The sequence below is a fragment of the Sceloporus occidentalis genome, unplaced genomic scaffold, assembly GCF_023333645.1.
Source record: "Sceloporus occidentalis isolate IW3139 unplaced genomic scaffold, rSceOcc1.0.p SCAF_5, whole genome shotgun sequence".
Lineage (NCBI taxonomy): Eukaryota > Metazoa > Chordata > Lepidosauria > Squamata > Phrynosomatidae > Sceloporus > Sceloporus occidentalis.
Window position 1 is genome coordinate 112,994,291 of NW_028316985.1, and position 14,129 is coordinate 113,008,419.

Sequence of the window (14,129 nt, forward strand, 5' to 3'; positions counted from 1 at the left end):
AGTGGAGACTTTTAAAATTACCAAATGTACCCTTGCTAACCAGCTCATAAATATCTCATGAACAACCTACAGTTCTCAGCATCTGACTTTGCACTAGCTAAAATGTTTTTGTGTTTTTCCAGTAAATCAAACTGCATTTCTGGTGAAGCTGCAGCTTACATTGACCCTCTATAGAAAAGTGAATTTGTTCTATTACATCTAAGGATGATACAATAGTGAAGAGGGTTCTTGAGCCAATAAAGCCAGTGGCACTGTTTTCATTGCCTTCCAACTTTGTGCTTCAGTCACTATCTGCAGTCCATTGGTATAATTAGGTCATGATTTGTTATGAGCACTGGAGGTTTGTCTACAAGAGTTATTTACTCTGAATTTGATACCATGGCTAGGCACCCGATTGTAACCTCAGTGGCAGTGCCAGGTGACAAATGGGGATTGTGTGTGAAGACATCCACCCATAGCAGGAAGAATTTAGGGGGTATTCAGGGCCAGAGTACTCTGGGAGGAGCCAGCATGGTGTAGTTGTTTGAGCGTTGGACTATGGAGATCAGGGTTTGATTCCCCCCCACTCAAGCATAAAAACCCAGTGGTGGGTGACCATTGGCAAGTCACACTCTCTCAGCCTCAGAGGATGGCACTGGCAAACCTCTCTGAAGAAACCTGCCAAGAAAAAGCTATGATAGAGTCACCATATCAGAAGTGACTTGGAGGCACACAACAACAACAAACTCAGAACATTCTGGCCAGTAAAGACAAGCCCTGAGTCACTCCATCTCTTGCATATATGTCTGTTTTGAAGATTTGACAAATAGGCTTCTTACCTTTGCTTAGGTTGGAGGGAGAGTATTCTGTGCAAAACAAATAAACTGGCCATGAACCTATATCAAGATGTGTGAAACATAAACCTCTACATGCAGAGTGCTATCCCTACTCTTGCCCTGAGTTGTGAAGGCTCATGGAAAAATTTGGGGGGGGGGGGTTGTCTGTGTTTTTCCTGAATCATGCTAAAATAAAATATTCCATAATAGATTTTCTTCCTCTTTTCAATTTTTTCTTGTTTTTTTCTGATTTTTGTATTCTTGCCAATTGGGAACCATTCTGTAAAAGCATAAGCAGCACCACTAAAGGCAATTTAAACAATCAAGGTTGTTGTTGTTGCTTTTCAGTGTTTTGACATCTTTTTACAAAGAAGAGAAAGTGGAGATTGATTACCAGTTCAAGGAGACTATATGCCATAATTTGGGACTCACACACACACACACACACACACAAACCCTTGTCCATCAAGTGGGTATCTTGGGAAAAAAGCCTCCACCCCTTATTTCAATATCCAACAAGTTCAGAGTAAGGAAGGTGATTCTTTTAGATAGGCCTTAAACTTTAAAGCCTAAAGTCAATACCATCCATTGTGATTTTTTAAAAAGTATGTCTGTTAGTGGCTTTGTTTGTTTTTATATAGGTCTGATTCAATGTTATCATAAAGTAATTTCTTAAGCTGTTGTGGGGTCTTTTGATGCCAAAAAAATGGGAAGAAATAACAGCAACGTCAACAGCCACCTCAGTGCCATAAAGCAGTTGCTCCGGCTTATTCTAGATGGAAATCTCCAAGACTTAACATCTGCAACATTTTGAGTCCTAGATAAATAAAACGTTAACAGCAATAATAATATTAAAATGTTTCAGCTTTGGGTTTGATATTTTCTGTCAACGGTGATGAGAAACTGCTTTGCCACCAGTGAAGCACTTTTCCAGCAACTACACTGATAATCAGTGTAAACCTGAGGCCACAGCTATCAGTTGACACCTGGTGTATCACAGAAGAATACAGCAAACACAAAGGGTAAGGTAAGTTTATTCAAGCATGGGTTGGCATTGGCGAGGTTCCCAGTGACTTGAGATGTCATCAAAGAGAACAGTCTTTTATATAAAGAAGCAATGACCCTTAGCGTAAACTTTCCTAACATATCATGGCACATGGTGTCCCATTGTATCCATATTACTGAGGGAGGAGAAGACATCTGCTTTACAGGGTGGGGTGTGGGAGTTATAATGTCAAATAATTGTTTGCAGGATGGATTCCATGAGCAAAGCTTTCACTTTGGAATAGGCTGACACCAGTCCAGGCGGTGCTTTTACTGTTATCCTGTTCCTGCAATTCCTTAGGTTTCAGTATTTACAAAGCTTTAACAGAACAAGGCTTCATTATTCATTTAAGCAAGACATGCCCTGATAGCATACTTGAAGCCTCAGAATGGCAAATTGTTGTAGCAGGGAAACACCCATCCAGGCCTTATCTAAACTAACTGAAATCAATAGAAGTCTTTCCTCTGGGATTGAGTGGGTTTTGTCTTACACTTTTATCTTGTACTGTGCATACTTGAGGTCTGCTTTCACAGGGACAGGTTCATGAATTCACCTTTTGTAAGCTTGATAGGGTATGTTCTTTACACTAGATAACTGAGGAAAGAGATGATCCCAGTTTTTTCACCACATTGAGCTTTGACTGAATCAATTCTCACTGATGTTGTTGCATAAATCACGTTATGATTTAAAGCAGTTGTCACAGGCTAATCCAGAGGTGAGCACCTTCTGAGGGGGTCCATGACTGCATAGCCAACCCAAAAATATATCTTGCTGCTACCACAATCCAAGCAGAAGCAAAAACACATTAAAACTGGGATGGGAAAAATTGGCTTGTAGTTCACATGCTCCCTCACCTCCACCTCCTACTTTTTAACAGCCACTAAAGCCCTGAAAAGATTTTTCCATAATTAAAAAAAAATCATCAAAAAATGAGACAAAAACACCACGAGAAAAATTGCAAACTACCACAGCAATGGTGGTTTGTAGTGTGTTCTGGTTTGGGTTAATTCTGCCCTCCACTGTCCTACAAATGCTCCAAAGCAGCCAAAACCAGAAGGGACACTACTAATTCTGGCTTGGTTGGGGTAAACTAGTGGAACATGTAACCCATAGGAAGACAGTAGGGGTGAAAATACCCTGGTCTAGTCACCCACCCCACTTCACTTCCACTTTAAAACAAGGTGGTCTCTGGGAAGAGAAATGGGGCTGTATAAGGGACAAGATACACTGGAATTAGCCATTAACAGGTTTAAGGAAGAGATACAGCTAGAAATGTAAGATGCTGTATATATATTATGGAAAGGGATAATAATTATATTAAGAAAATGGATAGAAGAATATAAATATAAGGAAATTGGAATGATGAATTATAACATGTCACTCAGGCCCAAAACACACTGCAGAAATAATCCAGTTTGAGACTGCTTTACTGCCCTGGCTCAGTGCTAGGAAATTCTGGGGACTGTGGCTTTGTGAAACATTTAGCCATCTCTGTCAGAGAGCTCTGGTACCACAATAAACTGCAGTTCCCAGGGTTCCTGGATGTGTTTTGGACCCCAGTTGGTGACAGATAAAAGATGAACGTGATATTCCAAAGGTGGAACGTGTGCTAAAAGGTTGGAAAACAGAAGAAACAGATATAGAATAGTTCGGTTTTGAAATACCAGCCAACAATTTTATTATATTGACAATAAGGGAGATGGGGGGATAAGAATTACAAATATTGTAAAATTTTAAATGTTTATGGGATATGTAAAAATATTATTTGCTGAATATGTTATTTGTAAAAATAAAAAAAATAAAACAACGTGGTCAGTAAACATATATCTTATTTTGAAGCTGAAATCTGTTGATCAGCTCCATGGTGATTTTTGATGGCACATCAGCAAATTTGGTGATGGAAATGATGGAGGCCACAAAAATGGCATGTGTGACCATAGGCCAAACATTATAAAATTTGGAAAACATTCAAACCTAGTGTTGTCCATTTAGCAAATACAAACAAAAATCCATCAGTGATACTGCTATTGGCTAACCGAAATGCACAATATACTTGTTGCAAGCTTTCAAAGCTCCATGGGCTTCTTCATCAGGCAAGATGTTACAAACCAGACAGGAAAAAAAATTGGAGATCTTAGTCAGATGCTTGCATTGTGATAGACTGCCCTGGGTCTGACTTAGAGTCAGAGAACTCAGACTCTGAAGAAATGGAGGAGGCTGAGACAGGGGCAGATCTGAGGTTGCCTGGATCAGCAGTCTCAGAAGAGGCTCAGGAAGCTGCAGAGGGAGAAACAGACTCTATGGACTCTAGGCTGCAGGTGCTAGGACCTTTCGAGGAAGACAGGTGAAGGAGTCTTTGAGACGTTCTTCCAGGCTAGAAGCCAAGAGGAGAGCTAATAGGTTTCAGCTGAGAGAAGCTGATGCCTTTTAAAAGACGTCCAGCTGCAGAAATAAGGCAAAACTTCCATGCAGAATCTGTACATGTGGAGGGTCTACTGTAAAGGGTTTTGGTGTGTTTTTCAATTATTTCCCCCTTTTTTTCAGGAAAAAAATTCACTTACAATTTCACTTGCAAAATACAACTTCTTATATTCTGTGCATTCTGTGAAAAATACAATAGTTTTGTGCAAAAAATGTTGGTTTTGGATAAATACAAGATACTTGGATCAAATGTATTTTGCACAAAATTCAAAGTGGGGGAGGGAATTGAAGAAACAAAGTGGGTTATTACTTAACTTAATTGACAGACAAACAATAACAGCTATTGGTTGGTAGGTTGATGCATGCTGGGAAGGCAAAAATAAAGCAGAGCAAAGTGAGTTCACCAGGGGAAATGTGTGGCCAGTTAGGCCTGATGTCACCTGACTGTGTGTGTTAGTGTCACTGCAGAGTCATTGTGTGTCAGGAAAATGCAAGGTGAGGCTGAATTTTTGGTCAGTGTAGACAACTATGAGATTTCCTTGCAAGATAGATTCAGAGGGTGTTTGCCTCTGCATTGCTCTGAGGGTAAGAGATTGTTATTTGTCCAAGATCATCCATGGCATACTTTCCATGGCATGAACCCTGGTCTCCAAAAACCTAGTCTAATGCTCAGACTGCTAGACTACATTGGCTATCTATGCATATTTACATAGAAAGTAAAGTAATTTGCACTCTGTATACTATAGCTTACTCCCCAGGAATCACAGAAACAGTAGAGGAGGGAGAGGCAAAGGAAGCAGCATAGCAGCTGAAAAAAGGGGCAGTAGCAGCTGTCACCACCAGATCTTGTTTCACTATCATCTCATCCATTACTGTCTCTATCTGATGCTAATCTCTGCAGTGGACTATCTTGGAACCTTTCTGCTTTGGCAGTGAAGTGTGCCTACATTCTGTGTTGCCATGAAGCATGATAGGAGACATGCACTGGAATTAACAACACTCAGTTGTTCTATAGAGTACAAACTAGACTTTTTACCTTGTAGGAACCACTGAAATAATGTTCATGTCTCAGGACCTGCTGCCTATTTATTATATCAACAGCTCAAAAATGTTTGTTCTTTTTCAGTCATGATCTCTCATGGAATCCCTAGCACCTCTCATGGAACCTTAGGATTCCAGGGAACCCAGGCTGAGAAACCCTGCTATAAACCAAGAACATGCAGCACCTTTGACCTTCTAAATGTTTTGGCCTCACACTTCCATCATCTCCTCACAGCATGGGCAATGGTAAGGGCCAGAGGAAGTTGTAGTCCAAAAGATTTGGAAGGCCAGAAGTTCCCCACCCTGTAGCAATAGCATTGAAACCACAAGAGGATCAAACTTGTAATCATGCTAGTGCAAGATATTTTGCTGCCTGAAGCAGAGCCCAAATCATATGTATCCCCATCTTACATCCCCATGACCTACATATTATGCAGTATTCTTGTGCTCTGGTTCCTGACTCCATTGATTCTACCATCTGATGCTGTCTGGAGTAGATTGCTTCTTCTGATGCCTGTCCCTCACCTTGGGATTGATAGCTAGCATACCCTAAAGCAGGGGTAGGCAACCCTTTTGAGCCGGGGGCCGGGTTGCTGTCCCTCAGACAACTGGGGGGCCGAAGCCAAAAAATAAATAATTAAATAATTGTTTAAAAATTAAATAAATACATAAACCAGGACAAATGTAGGACAAAATTTTCAAATGGAGGGCACTTTTTAAATGAAAAATGGAGGACACGTGAAAAAATTTGCTGATTTTTTAAAAAATGTTAATATAAATGCATGTTTCTGAGGCTTCTTTAGACAATTGCCCCCCTTGCCCCTGCGCGCGAGACGCCAAAGGCCCCGGTGACAATCGGTGGCAGAACTGGGCTGGGGCCGGTCCCAAGGCCTCGCTGGGCCGCATCCGGCCCGCGGGCCGCAAGTTGCCTACCCCTGCCCTAAAGCAAGGGTGGGGAGCCTACTCTAAAGCATCACCACAAGGGAAGGAGCTACAACCAAGTCCTCATGAGCCTGGCTAAAACATCCTTCAGCTTGGCTAGTGGTGAGGCATGATGGGAATGGTACTTAATCAGAACCTGGAGGGCCATATTTCCCCACCCCTCCCCTAAAGGCACCAGATCCTGCCTGATCTTGGAAGTTAAACAGGGGGCCCGAACAGACAGGCCAAAATAAAGCTGCTTCAGGTCACTTTTGAGGTATGCAGTTTAAATGACACACACATCTTCAGAGGCCAGAAGCTGCGCTCCAGTCCTTAGGACTGGAGTGTGGCTTCCGGCCTGTTAGGACATATGCTTCATTTAAACAGCACACTTCCAAAGTGACCTAAAGCAGTTTTATTTTGGCCTGTCTGTTTGGGCTCCAGAGTCAGCCCTGGTTAGTACTTTGTTGCAAAGCTACCAACAAATATTAGGCACTGTAAGTTATATGTCAGAAGAAGGAACTGACAAAACCACCCCTGAGTATTCCTTGTATAAGAAAATGCTATAAAATTCTTGGGGGTGCCATAAGTCGACAGGTGACTTGAAGTCCCTCATAGTAAACCTACTTCTATTAAATTTGGTATTATTTCCTTTTCACTTTTACTAGATACAGTTTGCTGTCGTTATTTCTACCTGTTTGTTTTACTTATCTGTCTGTCTATCCACTAACCAACCCTAGTTCATCTTTGTTTCTTCTAATTAATATTGTGTTAAATGCAGTTTATTTGTCTTCCTCCATTTTTTTAAAATTAAAGTGCAGTAATTACTCCTCCTTAAAAAAAGCCTTCTGGAAGTTCTGGAGAAAGTGGGAGGCAACAAAGTTAAAATAACCATCACTTGGGGAAGAAGGAAAAAGAGGGAAAGAACAGCTGGCGAAACAAGGGAGCAGCAAGGCAGAAGCAGAGCTTTAAAAAAGATATTTTTTGGACCAAAATTCCAGGGAATGTGGATTCTGGGAGATGAAGTCCCTCAAAGTAACATTTACCAGCTCTAGACCAAATGAAGTCCCTTACAAATCATAAGTGGCTTTTTAAAAAGTCAACAGTTGCAAGCATAGGTGTGAAGTCAACTATAGGCCACTGTACTTTGATAAAAATCTTTATCTTCCTTTGATGCCAGTTGAAATAGTGCCACCCTGGGAATGATCTTAGAATGGTTTTCCCCCCTGAAAATTTGACTTGCAAAATACAACTTCACTAGTATTCTGTGCACATTGTACAATATACAATAGTGTTTTTTTTTTTGTAAGAATGTTGGTTTTGGATAAATGCAGGACATTTGATCAAAAGTATCTTGAACAAAATACAACGTTTTTGGTTGGGAGGGGTGGGTTGAAGAAACAAAGGTGGGATATTAATTAAATAGGAAACCTTGAAATGTGAAACACATTAGAAAATGCACAAATAATCTCAGAATGCATACAGATACATTGAGATACCACTTCTCATCAAGAATGACTGCAGTCATACGTTACATGCCAAATCAACAACACACTGCTTTTCTCTTTTAGAGAGATCTTGTAGCATCTTTGAGACTAACTGAAAGAAAGGAATTGGCAGTATGAGCTTTGTAAAGTCTGCTTCCTATAGTAGCTGACATTCTTTATTCAGCATGTACAATCATGGCTATGTTTGTTCTTCAGTCTTTGCCATTCTTCTTTTACTGATTTTGAACCCAACCGCCTTTATTGACAATTCCAGCATAAGGTTACTCATACTGGGTAGGGGTTCTGTGAGTTGTAGTCCAAAAAGTAACTTTTCTAAGCACTGTATTTTTGTGCCGAATAATTCCCCAAAAGTCTTTACAAAGTGCAAATATTATGAACTATGCAAAAATCTTTGTTTTGTTGATTTTTTTTCCTGCTGAAGGGAGAATCCTATGGAGACTATTTGTTTGTACATGCAAAGATGAAGAATGTGAAGATTTACATCCCTTGTGATATTCAATGCAGAATTTGATAAATGTGTCCTTCCTTGCTCAAACAGGTTTCTAGACCTTATGGTTGCTGTGGAGAATAGCTTGGGCATGTGTATACAAGTTAAGGCCTTCCTCGGTACCAGAGTTCAGTGGAAGGCAGTCCGAGTGTTTGGTGCTGCAGGCAGGACAAGTCCCAGCAAGACCATTGCTGGCTTCAGTACAGCAGGAGGAAGACAGCACAGGAGTGTCTAAATGAAACATAAATGAAACATAAAAAGCAGGCTAGCATAGATGCAGTGCAGCAAGGGCAATCCAACCACACAGAAAAAGGTCAGGCACCATAAACCAGGGTGAGAGCCAGATAATCTTTCCAAAGGTGGCTGGTCAAGGGGTGCAGGAAGGAGGGAAGCTGCAAGACAGACAAGCAGACGCACACGCAAAGGGAGTCATGGAAACCAGACAGACAAACCAAGGTGTTGCTCCAACAAAGATCCCTAGATGGCCCAGAAATATTTGTAGCCAGGCTAGATTGGTGTAGCACTGAACAAATCTTTCCTTTCCTTTTTTATGCATGGCACAAATTACAATGCTTCCATCTTTCCTTGGTGACCCCAACTCTTTCCAGGCCTTATCCTCTGCTCACAGTAAAACAATAGAAAGTTCACTGTTGTGCTGATCGCAGGGAAAGTACGCTACCTCTTAATCGCTCTCATTCACTCTTATCAGAAGCAGGCTGATTTGCAGCATGACGAATAACAACATGTGACATCAACAAGGTGACTGGCAATCTCATTGTTGTTCTTATGCTAAATAGTAGGTGATTGTCATGGAGAGCCTGACAGGAAAGGGAGATATAAGTCTTCCCTCATCAGCCACAATGCCATTAAATCAGGAGTAGAGGAAGGCCACGGCTGTTTGGATATTATGAACTACTGCTCCCATCATCCCTAACCACTGGCCATTGTGAGTGAGGCTGATTGGAATTAGAGTCCCACAACATCTGGAGGGCCACAGTTCCCCAACCCTTCAGTGATCCTTTCTCTTGTCCACACAGCATGGTGATCAGCAGTCCGAAGAAACCTCCCAATGGCACAAATAGGAGATTTTTCCTCATGCTGATTGTGGCATGTGATTTTTGCTCATGGGTGGGGAAAGGAGCCTAATATCTCACCTCCCCAAGCACAAGTACCTATCCCTAACATTGGGGTTGTGCAGACCGGCCATTAAGGCCGGCCTGGGGGTGGAGTCGGGGCATGGTGTCCACATGATGTATTCCCTGACTCTGCCCCCATGGCACCGTGACACCATGCGCCACACCCCACAGCGTGCAGCATCACAGTGCTCCTCTGGCACTGCATCCACATGATACAGCGCCAAAGGAGCACTGTAAAGCCATGGTGCCAGCAGCTAGGGTGCCGTTCCAGGGAGCAAAAAGGAACTGTTTTTGTGGCTCCTTTTTGCACCATGGAAAAGCCAGATTGGGAAGCGACATGCAGTTGCTGCGGCCCCAATCTAGTGAAGACAGAGGCGGCTGCAGGCCACCCCTTCAGGGGCAGTCTGCACAGCCCCTTCATCATCATCGTTGTTGTTCTTACTACTATCATCCTGCTTTCTCTCCCAAAATTGGGACAAAAATGGGTTACAAATTAAAAGAGCAATAGAATTAAAAACATGCAAAAGTGAGCATTAAAACAGAATTAAACTAGCACACTTAACACATCACTCAAATGAATAAAATGCAATTTTAAAATATAAAAGTGCTTAAAAATAGGACATGATTAAACAATTAAGAATACTAAAACACATTTCAAAAATAAAACTAAAACTATATACAGGCCCATTTGAACCTTCAAATCCACACCCCACAGCGTTAAGGGCTCAGCTTCTACTGTTGTAAAGGCTTGGTGGCACAAAAATGTATTAAACTGATGCCAGAAGGACAGCAAGGATGGGGCCACCTTGGCCTCCCTTGGGAGGAACTTCCAAAGGCTAGAAGCAGCTACTGAGAAGTCCCTTTCCTTCTTCCCACCAAATGAGCCTGAGAAAGTGGTGGGCCAGAGAGGAAGGTTTCTCCTGATGATTTTAAAACCTTAATGGGCTCATACAGGGAAATATGATCCTTCAAATAGGGCTTTATAGGTCAAAACCAGCACATGCCCCTTCTCTCCATGCTTTGTATTTAATTTTTAAAAAGTGATATGGTTGATAAACATGTCATTAATGTCACATGTAGGCGGTGAGTACTCCAAGAGCAGCCCAGAGTATTCTGGCCCCTGGAACTACCCTGACATCCCCCCATTACCTGGACACTCATTTTGCAACAAAGGACAACTTTTCATATGCACATCCCACTCTGGCACACAGCACAGCTGCCAATGCAGCAGTCTCTTGCTCTGAGGTCAGAACAAGTCACCCAGCATTGGTCACATTGTGACCCCAGACTGAGTGACTTGCTGCAGTGCTGGCTATGCCAGGTGGCACAGCAGGATATATTGTAAACAGCTACTCAACATCACAATGGAGGATTCTGGATCATGTGAGAAATCTGGAGCAAAAAGTAAGAACACAGGTGCCTTTTATGTAGCTTTCAGCTTATGCTGAAAGCCGTGCCGCGCATCATGCACAAACCCCATTATATCCAATGGGGCTTGAGCATACATGCTATTTGTGTGTGTCTGGAATGGATCCCCTGCATAAAGCAAGGGTGCACTGTATTTGAATCTGTTATTAAAAGGTTGCTACACGCCAGGTTCTATGCTGAACTGACTAGATGTCATTCAGACTGTTTGCACCAGAACTGGGGTTTGGGCCATATGTCAGTCAGACTCCCCACTAAGAGGATGGGGAGAGGACATTTTATTTTGCCCATGCAAATAGGATTATAGTTAGGCCCCCATGGTCATTAGTTACATGGTTTGTACTTCTAGTGCTCCTCATAGCTCTGTGTTGTTTGCCCTTGGAAACTATTCCCATTGTAGTGTAGATGTTAGAATATTGCAATTCCCTTGTTTGAGTTACAGCGAACCTGTGTAGAAGAGGTCACGATAAGTCACACAAGAGGAGGAATGAAAGAATTACATGAGCACCAGTCATCTACAGCCCTGCCACTCAAGGCCATAGCTTCCTTGATTCAGTCAATCCATCTAGAATGTAGTCTTCATCTTTTTCTACTTCCTTTCACTTTACTGAGCATTAGCATCTTTTCTAACAAAACATTTTGTCTCATGATGTGTCCGACGTACAATCACCACAGTGTAGTCATTTTGATTTTGATTTGTTCTGAGAATAAAATGCAGAAGAGGAAAAACATATATGCTCCTTTGTATCCACTGAAATGTGTTATTATTGTGATGGTGGTGGTAGTGATGGTGGTTGTGTGTCTTCAAGTTGTTTCTGACTTATGGCAATCCTAAGGTGAATATCACAGGATTTCCCTGGCAAGAAATGTTCAGAAGGGGTTGTCTTTGTCTTCTTCTGCAGCTGAGAGATTGTGACTTGCCTAAAGTCACCCAGTGGGTTTTCCTGGCTGAGCAAGGAATCATATTCTGATCTCCAGACTCATAATCCAAAGTTCAAACCACTACACTATGCTGGCTCTCTCCACTGAAGTTACTGCTGGATATAAATGTAACTAACAGACAACAAATGCTAGGGTTTACACACACTTGTCATAACCCTTTTGCCCATTTCTAAGCACCTTGGAAACCTGTAACATGGAAGTAAAATAGAGTGAATGACATAATTAAATATAAAAAGCTATGTGGGTGTATGTGCCTTCAAGTTGCCTGTCAACTTATGGTGACCTGATAAATTTCATAGGTTTTCTTAGGAAAGAAATAGAGGGGTTTTGCCAGTTCCTGCCTCTAAAATATAGCCAACAGTGCCTGATATTCTTTGGCAGTCTCCCATCCAAGTACTAACCAGGGATGACCCTGCCTAGCTTCCAAGATCAGACAGGATCTGGTGTCTTTAGGGTATTTAGCCCTATATAATTTGCATAATATATTCTGATTCCACAGCTGGATGAAGAAGATAGGTGGATATATACAAAGAGAGGGAGCTTCAGTTACAGTTCTTGCATCACACAGAAAAAGACCATGCAATTAAATGCCACTGATATCTTTGAAGATACCATCAAATGAATGGGGTGAAATGCCTGAATACTTGGCAGAATGGTGCATTCTGTAAAAATTACTAGCTTCGAATTTTTCTACCCCTCCCTTTTTATTGCCTTCTATTAGTGGTGTGTTTGTATGGTACCCTCTAGGCACAAATTATTGTTCTAATCAGGGCTATAAAACATTGAAACTTCAAAGATATTGGGCAAGGATCTGGCTGGGTGCCTTGCTCTTTTCAGCAACTCCCATTGCCTATAATTCCTCTGAACTAGACTTCTCCCATTCCACGCTGCATTTCTTACCCAGAAAGATCTGGGTAGATGTATCCTGCACTAGTGCTGCTTGAGTTTACCTCAATTGTTTTGGGCAGGCTCTGTTAGAAAAGACAACAAAGCTCAAGAAATGCAATGTTGCTATAAACACCTCAGACCAACAAAGAGAAGAGAGGGAACATATTAATTGATGGCCAGGGATGTAAATATGATGACTTGCAGACACAACTCCTCCCTGGAGGATTCAGGGAACTCTCTGGAAATAATCAAGTCCACAATGTCATTTAACAACATTTTCAGTTGGGTTTCTCCTCTGACTATGTGGAGCAGAGACAGCCATCCCATGAGGCTGGCATGCCTCAGGTAACAGATATGGCCATGGTGGTGAACTTATGGCACGTGTGCTTACTCTAGCACAGTAAGCCAATTCTGATGGCACTTGGAGAAATGGGAGGGCAGAGAAAGAGTATGAACAGGCACACACCTATTCCTCTTCTTCCCCCCACCAACCTGGCCTTCAGCTGTCTCCAGGGAAATCCCACCCCAGAAGTCCTGGGGAATACTCAAACCCACTCCTATCATCATAAAAACAAACAAACAAACAAACAAACAAACAAACAAAAATTGGAAGCAATCACAAAAACAACAAATTCACAAAGTGTGAAGTCGAAAGCTTTCATGGCCGGCAGCCATAGTTTTTTGTGGGTTTTTCAGGCTATGTGGCTATGTTCTCTGAAAATGCCAGCCACAGATGCTGGTGAAACGTCAGGAAGAAAACTCTTCGAGAACATGGACACATAGCCTGAAAACCCCACAAAAAACTACAAACCTTGATTTTGTCATACAGTGAGACCTTGGTATCTGCTGGGGTTTGGTTCCAGGATCCCCCATGGATACCAAAATTTGTGCATGCTCTTGTTCCATGAAATACAACGGCATAATAAAATGGCATAAATAAGGTTTGCTTTTGGAATCATTAGCATTTTAAAGTATTTTCAAACTATGGATGGTTGAATCCATGGATTTAAAAAAATCTGTTGGTGTAGAGGGCTAACTGTATTATATAAGGGACACCATTTTACTATACCATTGCATTTAATGGGACTTGAACATCCATTTCATGCTACTGAAATAGTTCTGTAATTTCTAACATTTAACAAACTTAACATAATTTTGTGTGGTGAAAAAAAAAGTATCATTATGGATAATTTCCTCATTATTGTACTGTGATATAAAGATATAATCTTATAAAGATATAGTCATAAGACAAGTGTAAGTAGTGTGCAAAATGGGGTTGGATCCATTGAAGGTTTTTTGGGCTGCGTGGGTGGGTTATACAAAGAAAAATAATGATGCTCTTTCAAGAACATTTGCTCATTTAGAAGACATTTAACCTTAAGATATGGAGCCTAAGTCCAAGATCCTATTGAGAGCTAGCAAAGTGTAACACTTTGCTGGCAGAACTATAGAGAGAACCAAGATAGTCAAAGCCCTCCTAATGCAAACTGCCAGCATGTG